Genomic DNA, 14,242 nt, shown 5'->3' with positions numbered 1-14,242 from the left:
GGCTTAACTAAAATGTAGACTTGTCGACTCGAACAGTTTTCACTGTAATCTGGAAGAGGATATAGTAATGATCTAAGAAGTACAGTAATCTCAGGCTTGCCAGGCCATTAACAAGGCAGGTGCTTGCTTTTTCTGTTAAGTTGCAATTTAACAAGCAACCGCAACAATCTGTTTGTATGACATTGATACTTGAAAAAGCTGCACATGCAGGTAGTTCAAAAAGGCATAATGTAGGCAAAAGTCTTTTCAATAGTCATTAAAAATATTAGTTGATAATCATTTGGCCAAATATTCGGATGCGGTCGAATTATTTCATTAAGGCAAATACGTTGCTATCCATTTCATAGTTACTTCTGTTTTATTTCTCTATTCTTCTTTAACATTAAATTCAACTGAACTAAAACCTAAAAACTTCTTCCCTCGAACCCTGTAGGTTTTACAACAACAGTCGTGGAAGATATTGAAAACAACAAGAGTTCAAATACGACTGAAGTATCGTAACAAAGTACGACAATTTCCATATTTCAGCCTTTTCTTAGGCTAACTTTGCAAAATCGTCATAAATTTTTGCTTTGAAATATATGCATATCACTTATAATCTCTGGTACTTTAACAAATACCGTATAGCGGGTTATTTTCGCAGGGTGTAAATTTTCGCTTATTTTCGCGGATAGAACAAAATCGCAAAAATAAATTCCGCCAATTTAAGAGTGCACATTCAAAGGTATTGAAATAAGTTTTGAATCCGCCAAAATAATAACCGCCAAAATATTTCGTATACCTTATTCAATGAAAATCGCGAAATTTTACACCCGCGAAAATAACCCGCTATACGGTATATTATGCACCAGCACAACTGTTCATATTATGGCTATAACTTGGCATATATTTTACTATATAATAAGATATATCCTTAATACTAACCAAATATAACTATGCGTATCATACTTGCATCTAATAATAAACGTTTTATGGACATGCACTTTGTCTAACCAGATATACATGTATGCCAACCTCTTATAATTGTGTAACTATATCCTTACATGGTATAAATAAGTTAACAAAATGATAACACAGACGTCTTGAAGCAGATGATAATGTAAACATTGAACATGTTAAATATGTCTGGACAGAATTCCTCGCATGTAGAGCCAAGACAAATGGTTATCCGCCTTTACATATTAGTCCGCATTCACCAATGGTTCTGGAAGAGATCATATCTGCCACAACGATTCGACATTCCGTGAATACAATCCAGCCATGTGTTAATTTTTTCCAAACATGTATAAATTATCACTTGTGATCAATCGTTTTTTGCTTTTAAAATCGGAACAGTGGAACTGGGCAATCTAGCAGAATAAAAAATAGTTTTGTTTTAGGTCTCCTTATAGAAATAGAACAGAAATGGCATCGTTGAGAACGTTATGTGATTGGTAAGAAAACAGTGATTGAACAAGTGTTCAATCAAGGATTCATAATACTTAATGAATAGCAGATTTTTTTAGAGGCTATCATGCGATATTATGGCATTTAACTATACAATTTAAGTGTTGCAAACGTAATTTGAAAATGGTAAATGTAGATCAAGCCCATGAGTAGACTAACATACTTGTAAAAGAAGAAGAAGGTGGGGGCAATCGGATTGGCAATCAATGTCGCACAACTACAGCATTTAATAGTGTTTTGTCTAGAAATGGCCATAATAATTAACAAGTTTCAATCCGCCTATGAAATAATTTAATGTAATCCACATGATGTTCTACACCAGGAACGGATTAAAAGCAAAACATTCTCAAAACATGTGAAACCTTTAGGCGGGGGAATGTATCAGCCTTTTACACAGAGAGCTACTTTGAGTAAATGCAGATGGGAAATACCTTCTTGGACATTTATCACAAAGGTATCAGCCTTTTGTAATGAGGTAATAAAACAGACAGATATTAAAACGGATGTCACGGTAGATGAAAATGCTCGAGGACAATGATGTTATGTACGGTCCTGTTTAAAATGTGGTGGGCAGTGGGGCAAACACTAAATGGGATGTCCTTAAGAAACATTTTGAAAACTGTTGTAAAAATATGTTGTTGTTTAGATAATATTCAGATTGAGCAGATACTTAGGCACTCAAAAAGCATTAGTAAAACAAAACCAGATAAGAACAAAATGCACAATCTTGAAAGGACTAACACAAATCGCTACACAAAAATCTAAAAAAAACGGGGTTAATCTCATGTGCTCAAGAAGGGTCAGTAGTTTCTGTTAAACAAATGACACCTACCAATGTGCTTTTCTTTAAATAGAGTCCCATCCAGTAATTAGGCATATATCATATAATAGTGGATTCATAAATATATCTTTTCTAACCCTTTTAATTCACAAAATATAAAACATGTAAAAATCATTGGTACATGTGAATTATCAAAAAACTTGACCGAATGTGATTAGAATAAGGTTTTCCACGTCTGTACGATGGATAAACAAGACTTTCACTGGTTGACAACACAGACATTGAAAAATAAAGAGCAACTAACACACCATTGAAAGCATAAACAACACGAGTCCCTGTTCATTAAAACTAGGGGCAAACGCAGCGGCTCTTTTCACAAAAAATCTTAAGAGTAAAAATACTCGTAAGTCACATTTCAGTATAACTTACGATCAATTTTAATCGTAAGATTTTTTGTGAAAAGAGTCGCTGGTGTTCGGAAGGGTGTTTATTTTTTGGCCAACTGGTAGCACTCGTGATTATACTCATTGCCAGAAATTCGGTGATTAGTCGTATTTATTTATCATCTTAATGTAACCACAAGCGAGGAAAACGAAAAAATTGTGGCAAGGAGAAGTGGAACATAACCATTATCATTTGTGACTCAGATGGTACCTAATGGTCAAACAAATCAGTCTGATGGCCACGGTCTCGATAATTGTTCGAATCTTTCCATTTATGAATCTTTGATAAAATTGTATTTCAAGCAGCATCCATATATCATGAAAACGCAATCCCTAGAATATTGTATGAACTACAAAGTGCAGTTCGATAGAAGAAATCAATATCAGCAAAGCCTTGACTCAGTTTTTGAAATTTTCCACCATGTTGAAAAAAGATGAAGTCTAATATAACGTCATGAATTGCTAAAAACGTTGGTTTATATTTTATATGTTTTTAAAAGATTCGGTTTGACTATTATTTGCTTTAATTTATACATGGTTGTAAAATTTAGACTCATTGGCAGACATCTTGAAATTGGCCACCATATTGGATTTTTCAGAGTGGGTCCATAGCTTAAATTGACTACCACATATATATATATATATATATATATATATATGTGCAAAGTTTCATGCTTTTATCATCAAACCCACAATTCTTCTAAAAATATGCACGAATCAGCTGGACTAAATTAAAATCCATGATAAACCTGATGATTTCAATAGTCCAATTGTCAACTTACTATTCTCAGCAGTAGCATACCCTTTGATCCATCGTATGGTGCTGATATATGTCAATTGATACGTTACGCTCGTGTATGTTCCCACTATACATACAACATTAGCAGGGGTGTGTTCCTTATACAAAACCTGCTCTAAAAGTGCTATGAGGAAGCACGACTTAAATCGTCACTGTATAAGTTTTACGGTTACCAAAACAAACTGGTTGACTGCTATGATTTGTATATGTCTCAGCTCATCAACATTTTTTCACAGTATTAGATAGTTTGATACCAAAATATTCGTCTAAAATGAAATTGTAACGGGTGTGTCTCCTATTCCATGTGACAGTTTGACTGAGTGTAGATTCGCATGTTGACTGATGCAAGTATAACAAGAAACGATTACACTGTCGACGCACCCAGTGTCGCTCTTTGAAGAGTTCATACGATTCTATCAATTTATGTGTGTTACCTCGAGTCGTCTTCTTAATAATTATATGAAATTTGAGCATTGCTAAACTACTTTTCTTTTTTTTATCAAACTTACAATTTGTGCCAAATGTTCTGGATACGCGAAATGATACTGTTATAATTGTTGTTTTATTTTCTTTTGTGTTCATTCTTTCTGCATTTATTTTGTTAAACCTCTCCGAGAACTGTTAATGTGCTGCTTTAAATACATATGATAGAACTTCACAGTTGTTGAAAATGTAAACACACATGTAGATCGAACGACAAACACAGCAACAATAGTTACACGTACAATGTATATAGTAGAACTCTAAAATGCTAAAATGCAAGACTTTTATAGTTTTAATGTAACGGAAGACAATCCACACAAAGTAGATTGTGTAGTTATGTCGAGACGTTACTGTACTGTATCTTAAAAGCGACAACGATGTTAAAGAAGGAATTGCAATTTTACAAAGTGGATGCTTCTACCAAAGAACAGAGTATCACAGCAACAGAACTTTTGGCGGATGTCATTTTCACATATCCCTTCATTAGAATTGTGATATTCCACGCAGTTTTGAACAAGGGAAAAAACTAACCAATATTTTTTATTTTTTTTTTAAACTAGTCCAGATCTCTTTGGAGGACTTCCATCTGAATGGTTAGAAGATAGTGGGTATTAGATAAAGCAACTACAGAGGACAAATTAAGCAATGTATATATACACTGTCTTTACAGTCGGTTCGTGGACGCACCATTGGGCCCTCTACATATCTGGATGCAAATGCGTTAGACATGTTAAAATAGTGGCACTGTTACGTTTTCCTTTTTTTGCTGATATTATCATTTCCTAGTGACTTTACGTAATACGAAACGTCAAAGAATAGTTGCAACTATCTTTAGTATTTCCAGAATGGGCATCAAACATATGTTGTTCATGCTGAGTAAGGCCTTTTCTTTTCCATCTTCATTCAAATGGCTGACTTTTGTATCGAAATATGATATTACATGATTCCTTCTATTCTAATTACGTAGCGGTGCCTAGCTTTGTCCAGAATTAATAAATACGTAAACGTGAGTCTTGTGTTTTCTGTTATTCTTTACAAGTTCTTCGGTTAACGACTTTTGGTGTACAAAACAAAACACATGTGATAACTCTTTAGTTGGGGAATATAGGTAACAATCCTTGCTTTACAAGCTTCCCTTCAAGAAAAGGTAAACGTTCTAGGCATTTGTTTCATACATATCGTTCTACTAAAATATTCATATAGTGTGGTTTCTTCACTATTTTGTTATATTTTTGCTCTCAAAAAAGTATTATCTTCAGTTAGTAATGCTATAATCAACTTGTTAGCATCTTTTGACTTCAATCTATGAGTAACTCTCAGCATTCAAGCATTGCAGACTTGATGGACATTACAGAATTACAAACTATATAGTATAAATTCCAAAGAGAAACATAGAAAACATGTTTTGTACTGTAGGGTTTTATCTCTAGAAATGTTGGTGCTCTATCTATGTAGGGTGTGTTTTTCTTTTTGCTAAAAGAAAAAGAAAAAAAAAGACTATGTAAAAAAATATTTAAATATAAACTCTGGAATAACATTATTTATCGAAAAATACCAGTATGTAGTTTTAAAAGAGATGTGACTCCTCCTGTATAACGATCTAATATAAATAAATCAGTTTTAAAATACTAATCATGCAGTTTGTCTAGTTACGTACCGATTCTTGGTGTTTAGTGTAATTCAGTCACGTGAAGTCTTTGACACACTGAATGAATGGTATATCTTCTCCAATTCTGAAGTGTAATATATTACTTAAGTCATCTTCGTTAACATTATAAAAGTTACATAATGCCTAGCTGGGTGCATCTGGCACAACGTAAAATTCCCCTAAGCTACTGTTCAATCACGACCATTATTTTGATGAGATAGATAAATATATCTCTTTCTTCATATTAACTTCTGTATGTTCTGTTATGTTCATTAATTAATGTACTGATAAGTGTGTAATCATGACCTCAAAAAATAATTAATTGATTTAATAAAGGCATATGGCAGTTGCTATTCCTCCGGCTAGTCGGAAAAATAGAAAAAAATGTCTATTCTTCCGGCACTCCGGAAGAATAGCTTTTCTCTGCAATTATGCTATAATGCCGGCCATACATAACAATGAATAATGAATATGTTTTTGGTTAAGTGGCTATTGTAGCATCCAATGGAGAAAGCAGTGGCAAAATTTCTCACATTCAAACACTGAGAATTGGAAATATTCATTTTTTGCACGTTCTCCTAGCGGACGTTACTGATTATAAACTCAAGATGAAACGTTTTGGAAAAAAGTGTTAATGAAAAAAATAAAATAATTATTATGGGAATAAACTCCTCAAGTACCAACTTTGATTTATTTTTCTACTGGCTGTTCTAAGTAACACTCTGATTCCCCGTAAATACAGCTTATCAAATGAGATAAAAAAAGAAAAAAAAAGAAAAGAAGAATATCAACATCGATTGATATGCAGCCGACAAATACACTTTTGAATTAAAGTCACTAATAGTCTTGTCAAATAATTGTGCAAAAAAAGTTTCCATTCATTCACTAAATCAAATCAAAGTGCAAATAAATTTATTTCATAGTATTAAGCATATTCAGATTTTTTATTCAAAAGGAATGGGTGGGGAGGTGGACCAAAAATGCCTGTCCTGTTTTTATGTTCTACCTTAGAATTTCCTGCAAGGTAAGGAGTCGGGCCACTGATTTATGTCTTAAATGGTCATCTATGATTCCTAAACAAGATCCCGAATTTATCGTTTCCTTGAAGTTTGGTTCCAATGAAGTCGTCAAATAATTTTGCCCGATTTTTTATTCAAAATGTTCGGATGTTTTTAACTCGTAGAAAAAAGAGAAGATGGTAGGCACATGTAAACTGACCTAAAATAAGATCGTTTTTACGATAGTAAAAACATAATATTTTTTATTGAGAAAATAAATAAAACAGAATACAAAAGAGTGGTTTACCCCAACCCTGTTATACTATTCCCAGTCCAGGCATATGAGTGCATGCTCATAGATCTCCGTTGCAGTAGAACTTAGAAGTAATGCATCCAAGTATATTTGATTTAGTTGTTTTCCTGTGAATTGTTATTTAAGGTTTTGCCTCCATTGATACTGGTAAAGCCAATGGGGTAAATTAGCAATTTCAGTCAAATTTCACGCTTTATTCCTCTCAGTTTACGTGCACACGCTATTGTTCTTAAGTCCTATAGAAATTTGTTTTAAAGCAATCAAATTCTCTCTAATTTTCTTTAGGACATCTTAAAATATCAATCATTATCTCCAATTCTCAAAACGTTCATTGCATACGCGCGTTTGCAATCCGACACCTCATCCGGGAAACTTTCCGCGCCACATGACACTTCTGTTGATATTGAATATTTGCGCACCCGCAAACGGATGGCCGGAAAAATAGAGATGTTTAACTATTCTTCCGACTAGCCGGAACAATAGACACTCCGTTTAATAAAACTGTTGTTTCGTATAGTATCTGTCTTACACAATCTTTGTTCTTAAAAGTAAAATATAGACCTACATGTAAAAACATATTTATGCTTTCTTTTTTCGATCGTAAATTTCGCCAAAATGGTGGTGACTCAACAAAGATATTGCTTAACTGAGATTACATAATTAAAGGAAAGGATATTAAGATTTGAAGAATATATATAATGTGGACATTATTAATTGTTCAGTCTATTTTTCTAGTGGGAATACATTTACACTCATCTTGTAGATACATGTTGTTAACTAGATATAATGATGTGGTTAGAAACTTTAATGCTGCCAAAATAAAGTTTCTTGTTTTCATCTTTGGTCTGAGGTGACACGACATGGCTAACACGACGGATGCAAATAGTGAAGCAGGGCCCGCTAACCATTCAGGATCAACCTATGATTAAATTCATTGTTATTGGTCTTTCATTTTTTATGATATATATTTATATATGGTGTAATGAATAAAAGGAAAATAAGTAGTATACCTCAACGAGGCAGCATCCCAACGACATTAAACAATCAAATGACACCTAGAGGTCAATAATAGACAATTGTCCGAAGAAAATGGTGGGTTAAACCTTATTTTATAACTAGCTAAATTTCCCACTTGTATGCAAGTTGTTTTAAGTTCCGTTATATTGACAAAATTGGGTGATCAACACTGAAAATTTGAATTAGTCACTATGACTATTCAGTTAGTCAAATATTAGCCGAAAGGTAGTCAACAGCATATATGACTACCCATCAAGTCATTATGACTACCTGCATAGTCAATTGACTATGTGAGGTGGTCACAGCACCACGTGGTGTAGAGTATCGGTTTTCACGCGCACTCATTCGCGTTCCCTTTGTTCCCTAGATCGTGTAGATGTAAACAAACGAGGAGGCACGAAACTGCTATTTTGTCAATTAAACCAATTGTTTAAAGTAAGTATCATGTACATCTGTTTTAATTCTAACTTACAAAAATTAAATTTGAGAAAAAGAAGTGTAATGAATGTAATATATCGGCACATGTTGACGTAAATTAATGACAATACAAAACAGAAGGAGATATGGTATACGGGATATCAATTTTGAAACACATACAACGTATTTTCGATTGAAAAGAGTATTTAGCGATATCTATTTTTCACCTGATCAAAAACTGTTAAAAATAAACACTGCAATCGATATTCACAACAATGAATTAAAAAAAAACCTCAGGGTAGCTGTCAAGATCCTGGTGCTTCCATTACAATGCTGTGATATAACATGGGTGGCTGTCAAGATCCTGGTGCTTACATTGCAATGGTGTGGTATAAGATGGGTGGCTGTCAAGATCCTGGTGCTTACATTACAATGTTGTGTTATAAGATGGGTGGCTGTCAAGATCCTGGTGCTTACATTACAATGTTGTGTTATAAGATGGGTGGCTGTCAAGATCCCGGTGCTTATATCACACTGTTGTGGTATAAGATGGGTGGCTGTCAAGATCCCGGTGCTTACATTACAATGTTGTGGTATAAGATGGGTGGCTGTCAAGATCCTGGTGCTTACATTACAATGTTGTGGTATAAGATGGGTGGCTGTCGAGATCCCGGAACTTACATTACAAAATAATGGTATAAAATGAGTGACAAAATCACTAGATCAAAGATTTTAAAATTTGTTTTTTTCTTTTAACTTTTAACATGACTGATATACTTGTTTATTGTTATATTTTAGCTTCTAAAATGATATAATTATATTTTTCAGCAAATGAAGACATTGCTATTTGTATGAACACAGCTGAGAGATTTTTGACCAGAGAGATTATTACACTGACACAGTTGATACCGAAAAAATATCTGAAATAAACACTTTAAATTAACAATGACTTTATAATAAATATATTTTCTTTATTTGATTTTTAGACTTCAATATATGTCACTGAGTAATGGTAACACATGAAAATCATGAAGATAAAGGAAGGTTTTGAACATTGAGCACTTTGTGGTCCTATACGGTTTCGATGTTAGTTTTGCTGTTGTGGTATTTTTAATGATATTATATTCCACATGTATTTGTCAATCCTATGGAAGAGAAACAACAAAAAGTAGAATAACAGAAGAATGAAACATAAAAGTACAAAACGGATAGAAACACACACAAGGTAAATTGGTGGAACAAAAAACACAACACAAATTAAAATAACAGTCTAACAGTCGTGACTATTCACAGTAATCATGTTGACTAAACAACATGGTCACTTTCGACTATTTCAATAAGTCATATGGACTGCATTCAATTGTCAAACTGACAAATGTGCAGGGTCAATTGAACAATCCAATTCGTCATAACGAGTATAACATATGGTCATTTTGACTTCCAAGCATAGTCATAATTACCACCCTAACCAGTCAAATGTGACTACCCATCTAGTCAAACGACAAAGAGCATAGTCAAAATGATTAAAGTGCATTGTCATCTAGAGGACAGTCAAAATGACCAATTCAATTGGTCAAATTGACTAATTTGTGTTTTCAGTGAACCCAAACAGACAAAATAGGTTAGTGTGACCATAATTGAGATCCAGCAGTTAAAACTGTGTAAACATATGCATACATCACAGACATACAACACAACTGATAATAAAATTGAGAATGGAAATGGTGAATGTGTCAAAAAGACAACAACCCGACCAAAGAGCAGAAAACAGTCCAATGCCACCAAAGGGTCTTCAACACAGCGAGAAAATCCCGCACCCGGAGGCGGGCTTCAGCTGGCCCCTAAACAAAAATGTGTACTAGTTCAGTGAAAATGGACGTCACACTAAACTCCGAAATATATAATAGAACTAAAATTAAGAAAACATACAAGACTAACAAAGGCCAGAGGCTCCTGACTTGGGACAGGCGCAAAAATGCGGCGGGGTTTGACATGTTTTGTGAGATCTCAACCCTCACCTGTACCTCTAGCCAATGTAGAATAAACAAACACACAACAATACGCACAGTAAATTTTAATTTACAAGTTTTATCCCTGATGCTAAAGTGTATGAGTAATTGTAAGTAATATATTACGTTTATTTATATGGGGAACGTCACTGAAAACACGTGCATATTGAACCAACAGAAAAAATTACACTTCGTAAGAAGGATTCAGCACAGTTAATTAATAACGAGTAATGGAAGTTTTTTCTGAACTTTTGTCATGAATATTACCGATCTAACGATTAACGATTAACGATCTTTGTTTTTCGTCGGACTCAGCAAAAGTGAGTTCAAGTAGATCACTTTATTTTGTTAAAATAGAAAAATCTGGATTGTTAACAGAGAATACGTCGTCTACATGTATACATTTAGTGTTACTAGGGCAAACATGCCACACATGTGTCACGCATGTACTTTGAAACGCATGTGTTACAGGTGTATCACATGCGTGACACGCATGAAAAACATGCGTACATGTACCACACAATGCGTTCACAAGCGTGGCCACGCATCTGAAAAACACGTGTCTGAAAATACGGATGTGTCACTCATATGTTTGAAAACACGCGTGACATATGCGATATACGCATGTGAAACGCATGGATTTTAAAACACATGTGACACATGCGTTGTTAGCATTTGTCCTATACATGTTTATGTAAATTTACATTATTATAAGACTTTAGTGTGAAATTTTGCACATGAATATCTCTGTGAAACATACACACATGTGAATCGCACGTGTCTATAAAAACGCATGTGTCACACATGTCTTTGAAAACACCTGTGACACATGCGACACACATTTGTGCAACGCATGTATTTGAAAACACATATGACGCATGTGTTATTTGCATGTGTCTCATGTGTGTAAGCTTACATATTATTATAAGTGTGAAAATATTCACTAGAATTTCACATGAAATTGTCAATGTAAGAATATATCTATGTGTCTATCTTAGATAGAAAAGGGTAATACTAAACTTAGAGTTTTGTAAAAATTTAATTCCTTGTGTTATACATGTGCATGTATCATATCCTAAGGACTTTGAACGTAATAGCTTATAAAATTTGAAAGGAATCTATTTTCACGTAAATTTCATATGAAGATTTTTATGTTAAATTAACATGTATTGAATCAATGTTCATGTGAAAAACTTTATGTTAAATTCATGTCTATCAATAAAAGAATTTACAAGAGAAATTTTACAGTCTGAACTAAAAGTTGTGTAGCACATTACAAATTTACACAAAATATACACTAACTGCTATTTTGAAATTATCTTTTTGACATGTCATATTTTCACATAATGGTGTCTCAAAATTTACATAGAGTTGCAATATTTGTAATCATTTAAGTTTGTTTTTTTGGTTTTTTTTTTGTTCTTCGTGATTTATCTCCCTTCAAGGTGGATTAGATGCAATTACAGAAAAAAATGTTAGTTTTGAATTATACATTTAATTCCTGTTTATATAATGTTAACAGTGGTAGAGTGGAGTTTTTACATTCTGTTACTAAAACATTAAATTGCCTAGAATTGTTTTTGGACAGATTCATTGATTAATCATTAAGATTTGTATTCTATTGAGTTTGTATATATATCTTTTTCACATACTGTGCCTTTTTTTTTGTAATACTATAATGTGGGAAGTCAATCCAAATGATAAAAAGCTTGATCTATTGCAATAATAAATCCTTGAGTTTCCACATTTGAACATGTTCAAAGAAAAATATATATTCATATCAATTTCTTCTAACCATGAGTTATCTCCCTTGATTGATGTTTAAAGAACTATTTCCTGTTCCCAAAAGCTAATAAGATAAGTAATTTCATTAGACTTGAACACCGCATATGTATTAAACAGTTTATAAATCATTAGGACATACAAAAAACTCCAAGTCAAGAAGCAGAACCCCCATCACAAACAAAACAAAAAGAAACGAGACAAAATATATTGTTCAATAAGTCAACTTCATAGCAATAATTTATTTAATACACATTTATGAGTGGCAGATTCAGAGGTGGGGAGGGTTGATGGGCGTATAGGGCAAATACCGCCCTCTTGATTAGAAAAATTATCATTCTTTAATAGGTTAATGTACAACATAGAGTTATATTTTTCCTTAATAATTATTGCAACTTAGAAATACAACTTCAGATGAGTGAGTGACAAAAATATAATCAACATCAGACAGGCATTTGCATCATTTATGATCTGTCCCTCATCTGTAATTCAACTGAATTAATTTCCGTAAAAACATAGCTTGGGTGACTTTTTTTCGCTAATTTGTCCTTGACGTGTGGCTTTTATCTCTAGTTTATTACATATACAGGATGAAATGACTTCCTAACAATCCTAATATATGACGAGATATATTTGTGAAATGAATAAATTACACATGAATCCAGGATTTTGAAAAAAAGAGGGGGGCCTTGCAAGCCAACATTTGGAGTGATACTTGTAAAAAGTCTATGTCTGTTTCATATATGGAATCAGTAGTCTAATATACATGTACAGTAAATTGATATTCCATGCAGATCATGAATCAAGATGTGATGTTTGTTATTAATATTTCCTCATTGACAGTTTACAATTTAAACTTATCCTAGTTTATTGAGTTATTTGAAACAAAAACACTGCTCTTCGCAATGAAATAGAAGAAAACATGGAGGTGCTCCTACTTTCGGGAGGTTTAACTGCTTAAACACAAATGAAGAGGTTTTTTATTTTTTTGTCATTTGTGTAAACATGCCGTACAAGGCATGGACTTTAAACAGTAAATAGTATTTCATTCAATATAGTTGTATTGATTCAGTATGTTGTTTAACATTTAAAAGGCTATCTATTTCACTGGGAAATCATAAGGTACTTTGGGCAAAAAGTCATCGTGCCGCTATCCGTGAATCTTTAGTCTGTCCAAAATCGGTTTTATTTTAAAAAGGATGTGATGCGCAGACGACAGGGACCGACAAACCAAGGACGCTGAAAATTGATAATCTGGGCATACTTCTATTCGTCCAAATCAGGTTGACTAGAGTTATAAAATCAGTATTAATGCGCAAGTGCGCAACCTTGCAGAATCGAAGTGAAAAGTCTCCTCGAGTGGACTCTCCAAATGGAAGATATAAATTTAGCAGCAGTTGTTAATTCTCTTTTATGGACGTCGATAATAAACAATATTATGTTTAAATTTGTAACATAATTAAATGAAAGAACTTCTATCACTAATTCATTTCCAGTTCTTACCACGCCATTATATTCATTTTAAAAATCATCTTGCTTTGTTGTATTCCAAGTTAAGGGCGTTGATCTTTCTTAATACATTCCCATTTTACTCTTAGCCACTCAAAATCCCGAAAAAATATTTTTCTGGTCTATTGATAAATATCACCGGCAGTATTAACACACGAAAAATATGTATTTAATGCAGCAACAAAATCACTTGATAGTCCTATCTTCGGCTATATTCTGTAAAGTTTCAGTTATTGTCACGGTATCATAGTCTACTTTGTTGTTGTTGTTTTTCGCCATTTTATAACTCTAGTAAACTTGCCTCAACCGAAGTCTGAGTAAATTCGACAAATTCTACTAACCCGAGTTGGACGAATCGAAGTAGGCCCTGTTGATTTACTGGACAATCAAAGCAATGATTCAACGAAAATAAATGAAATAAAGCAGGTAAAAAATTAGCATACTTTTCAAGATTCTTCATCAACTTATGAACTCAACGCAACTGGAGATTTTGGTAAACATGTGAACTTTCTTCATATTCATAACAAATGGAGTTGGACTGTGTTTACACCTAAATAATTACGCTGAGTACAGACAATCTTGACTGTGCTATTAGGA

Source organism: Mytilus californianus, unplaced genomic scaffold (genome assembly GCF_021869535.1).
Source record: "Mytilus californianus isolate M0D057914Y unplaced genomic scaffold, xbMytCali1.0.p SCAF_5, whole genome shotgun sequence".
Taxonomy (NCBI): Eukaryota; Metazoa; Mollusca; class Bivalvia; order Mytilida; family Mytilidae; genus Mytilus; species Mytilus californianus.
Note: the sequence above shows the minus strand (reverse complement) of the source record.